The sequence below is a fragment of the Andrographis paniculata genome, unplaced genomic scaffold, assembly GCF_009805555.1.
Source record: "Andrographis paniculata isolate CXL003 unplaced genomic scaffold, ASM980555v1 Contig65END, whole genome shotgun sequence".
NCBI classification, from domain to species: Eukaryota; Viridiplantae; Streptophyta; class Magnoliopsida; order Lamiales; family Acanthaceae; genus Andrographis; species Andrographis paniculata.
The window spans coordinates 5,855,385-5,860,418 of NW_026137601.1; the positions used below are offsets into that span (position 1 = coordinate 5,855,385).

General features: G+C 34.5%; 1 long non-coding RNA gene across 1 annotated transcript; it reads left to right on the forward strand.

Moving 5' to 3' along the window:
• The first annotated feature begins 2,166 nt into the window (after positions 1-2,166).
• On the forward strand, positions 2,167-3,877 carry LOC127262438 (uncharacterized). The gene is made up of 4 exons (XR_007841131.1): positions 2,167-2,258; positions 2,412-2,481; positions 2,965-3,046; positions 3,135-3,877. It is a non-coding gene; the product is annotated as an uncharacterized LOC127262438 (long non-coding RNA).
• Positions 3,878-5,034: the final 1,157 nt, after the last annotated feature.

Sequence of the window (5,034 nt, forward strand, 5' to 3'; positions counted from 1 at the left end):
GACGATGATTAATCTCCATCATACATTTGTCTCTCCGTAGCCGTTAAACTATGATTTCTTTACCTTGATGAGAGCTCCTATCCTTCCTCTTTTAATGTACTAAACTTCTAGGCATATTTTTTCAGGATATATTCATAAAAGTAATGGAAGTTGCGACGATAGAACCAGGGGTTGTTTTCGTGAATGCAACCGGTGGGATGTTGTCGCTCGGCACAATCTGCCATTATGGGCAAGAATGGGAACACTCAGCATATGAGGTTTCTTAATTTACTGACATCTATATTGTTTTTTCATTCTTGTTTGATTGGAATTAACCTTAGATTTGTTTACTTTTATTTTTATCAGATTTTTTGTTATTTATTCATCTATTTAATTCCTTTAATCATAATTATATATTTTTTTTTTGTAGGGTCAGTTAGAACTTGTTTCAATGGTTGGTACAATTGCTCCATTTAAGGATGGGGTTCTAAGTGGCAAAAAGGGTAGGATGAATATCACGTTACTTTGTCCTGAGGGGGAGCACTCAGTGGTAGAGTAGAAGGTCCAACGATTGCTGCAAGCGCTATACAGGTTAGCTCTTTTCTTGAAAGATGGTCTTGCATTTGAATCACTAAATTTGTTATAAAGTTACTTGTGTGTTTGGTTGAAATATTTTTGTTGTCTTATACTATTTATCAAATTTGTTCTTCCATAAAATGTTAAATCAAACACTTATTTCTTTATATTATACTAAAATTTTAATTTTAAATTTTAAAATATCGTATCAATACTCATTTATATCACAATATATAATTATATCAATTCAATTTTTTTTACTATACAAAACTCAAACCGAAAATTCAAACCCCAACGAACTAAAATGGCCAAGTTTTGCAGAAGATGATGTGATTTTCTCTTTAGTGACTAAAATTGCTATGTAAATAATGTCTATACATCTAATACAATTAGAAGAGTGCTTATCCATTAGTGCGTCAAGGGAATATCTGATTTTAAAAAAAAAAAGAAAAAATCATTCGTCAAGTGCGCCGGTGATTGTGGCGGGAGTTTGTTTATCACGGTATGTGATCATGGTGTGTCCCTTTCTTATGTCTCATGTGAATGTTCTGTTCTTTCCTTCAATTGCAGATCAAACTTTCTTGCTCGTCCCAGGATGAACTATGATGGAGGGAAAATTTAGCACTTTGATAACTTGTTGTAAATTGAGAGTGTTGTAATTGTGTTGCTGCAAACTTAATGTTCTCTTGATATTTATTCTGGAGGACGTTGTTATTTGTTGTATATGATGCTCATGTTCAAAAATGTTAATTTTATACTTTTCTCTGCTTTACATTTTCTCTCTCTTTCTCTTAAATGTTTGTAAAAATATTATATTTGATGTTTCAATCTAATACAACACATTTTTGCTGGTTGTTCTACATCAACTTGCATTATCTTTTGCTAATGATACGCCACTAGTATGTTGCATTGACATATCTGGGAATCTACCAATTATCCTCGACAAGGAATTTTATAGGAAAATTTTATTTTTGCCATTTATTTTAAAGTTATTAAAAGTTTGATTTAATGCTAGCATTTTATATTGTATAATAAATATTAATGAATTATAATTAGTAAGTTGCTAAATTGACAAATTGTTGACACGGTTGGCTTAGTGTCGCCTAAGCAATATGATGTTCACCTTTTTTCTTTCTACTGGAGACAGCTAAAGTGTTGATGATGATTGTGCGGATTGTATATAGATGTTTGATCAAACATGTTCGTGTGCATTTTTATTGTTCTCATATTGGATTGCACATTCCTCCTACACATATCCAACTTCTTTCTTAATATATTTTTGATTTGGGCAACTTTTGGACTTAATAAATGAGCTTAACTGCAAGCCAAGCACAAGCTGATCAACTTCAGGCCCAATTTTTCTTATAATACATTTATACTCTTTTTAAATATAAAAATGCAAACAACATAATTAGGAAATTAGGGTTTAAGTTTGATTTGGCGCCGCCATGAATTTTTGCTGGGCACCGAACCCTAGGGTTCTCTCAGTTATAAATACCCCAGCGCGCATACGTCCTGTACGGCGGATCTGGCCGCTTGATTGGTGCCTGAGGAAACTCTGCTTAAATATCTGCCCAGTGGACCTATAGTCACATAAAGGATATTATATTATTTTCATCGGTTGGTTGGAGTATGTGAGATGATAAGAATTTGCTTCCCTTTCTCTGGATCGACCACCCACACTGCCAGGCTCAACTCCTCAGGTAATTTATATTATTCAATGGAAAGCAGAAGATCTAATCATCCAAGGGATTTTTATTATTGATTTATTATTGATTTGTGTTTTTTAAATTGTGATCTGAGTATAATAATTTGATTACACTTTAAACACTAATCCTGAAAAATTGTGATTGCAGATTCTTTTGAGAACTTCAAACAGTATATTCTCACAGTCGATAAGAAAAAATTATATATTTCAGCATACTGGTAACTTCTCATATTCCCACTCTTGAGATTGCATGTGTTTCTATTTTATTTTGTATGATTTTCTTGCATTATAAGCATTTATATATATGTATCGTGTAATGTTATGCCACACGTCGTGAAGCTGTAGATCATTGCACTTACCATCAATCACAATGCTCGTTTAGTATGTAGCTACATAAATGAACTACATTGATTGTTTGTTTTGACAATGATGGTCCATAATATGTTTATCTTTCCATAGCAGTTAAACTATACTTCATTCCTATGACTTCCTCTTGTGTGTGTGCTTCTCTAGGTTGTGCTTATATTTAATTTTGGAATAAACTAATTTTTTAATTGGGTGTTTTAAATTTTACCCTTTTTTAAAAAAATATATAATTTCATATTTAATCTTCAAGTTATAATTATTGGTACCTTTGGACTTCCCTAGTTGGTTGTGTATCCTTAATTATAATTTTTTTTTTTTTTTTTTTTTGTGTATAGGGTCTGTTTCACATTATATCAATGTGCAACTCCATTTGGTGGTATTGTAGAAGGTCCCATGATAGTTGCAGCTCCATTACAGGTTAATTATTTTCTTGAAAGAAGGTTGTCGATTGGCATCGCTAAAGTCATGAATAAATTATTTTCTGAATCAGTAATTTTTGTAACAGAATTAAAATGCCCAAGTTTTCCAACACCAATCACGGACTTTGAGAGCCTCTTTTCCAACACTGCTGCAAAAAGCTTGTCTACAGGCGACATATCTGACTCTGGCAGCAGTTCCCATCCTGCAGTAGCCTCAGCTTCCAAACTCAAAGGTGTGGTGTGCCAAATCAATGGGCACTGGGGTGCACAGATATATGAAGACCATCAGCGCATCCGGCTAGGAACCTTTAAATCCGAAACTGAAGCCGCTATGGCATATGATAGCGCCGCCAACCGACTCCGCAGCCCTGGAACTTCCTGTGGACGGACACCACTCTCAAGGAGCCAAACTTTCAGAGCCAGTTCAGCACCCAAGCTCTCCTTGGCATGATCAGAGCCGGTACTGCTATTGGAAAAGCAGCCAGAGGTTTGTCTTCACTCGAGGCAGGGACGGATTTGTAAGGAAAAGGGGTTGATACCACGGGATTATGTCATCTTTCCATCCTACAAGTGTGGTGATAAAAAGTATGCATGATCGGCGTAGCCTACAAGAACGGGGGCTGTGCAGCTATGCGTCTGCGTAGCAATGGAAATTTAAAAAGCCCAAAAATGGACAGTGCTTGGGTGGGACATGAAGGCACCTATGGAAAGATGGGATTCAACGGGGCAGCAAAGGAAGGATTAGTACAGCCTTATGTCGTCTTGATGGAAGTCAATTCGGTGGTATGGTAGAAGGTCCGAATTCTATAGCTGCAGCTCCAGTACAAGTTAATTCTATAGTCGTTAAAGCAGGGTTTCGTCAAAAATAGAATTGTATGATTTCTTCCCGTACATGTAATTATTCGGAAAATTAGAAGCGCATGCTTACATTTAGCTTAGCCATTAGTGTGTCAAGGGAATCTTTGATTGTAAACAATTTTCATTCATCATGTGTGCGATTGATTTTGGCCTGAGTTTGTTTATCTCTGCCTCTCCTTTGCAGGTTAGTTCCTTTCCTGAAGCAGCATTAAAATCCCCAAGTTTAGCAAAATATCTCGATAGTTTTTATGTAAATAATACTAACAAAAATGATAATAATTTCAAAAACTAAAATATACTAGCGAAAAATAATAAAAATTTTAAAATTTAACTGTAAGCCTAACCGGACTTCTTTATCATTTTAGTCCTGTAACTGGAGACGGTTTTAAAATAGTCACGTAACAAATGGTTGTTTTAGTTACGATATAATACGTAACAAAATATTTTCACCCCCGTTCAACGTTTCAGGTTCACTAATTACGACATTTTTTCCGTAACAATTTCAAAGATGGTAAACTTTGATAAAAATAACATTAGTTACGATACTTTTCGTAACTACTTCCATTTAATTTTTTTTTGAATTTAATCGAATAAGTAAATAATAAATAAAATTTTAAAAAAATTACAAATTAAAAAAACTAGTAAAAGAGCTATCATACTTTCACCAAAAAAAAAAAAAAAAAAAATAGGACTTACATTTTTAATAACAATTATAAGTTCCAACACTTTCCAAGTTAGGGCAGATCATTCCCCCCTCTCCCAATCGATTCGATGGTGGGATCAAGCATCTACTTTGGCACCGGCGTTCAGGTAAGGATTTTAAGTTTTCTGTAGTAGGATTTGGTGTCAATCCACGGTTTTTCATCTCTTTGTCTGAACGAAGAAATCGATTTGGGCACTATTAGTATTCAACTTCTTCCTCAGGGAGCATCCGCATTGGTGAGTAGTTTGGGTATGGTACAATTGTTTCTTCATTGTTACGGTTTCTGTGTAGGGCAAGCTATTGAGCTCGATTTCATAATTTCGCTTGGGTAAACATCATTCCTTCGTGATATATTGTGAAACTCTCATATTTCAAAACTTTTTAGGGCGATTTGAACAATCTCTAATTACTAAGAGTTTTCATAT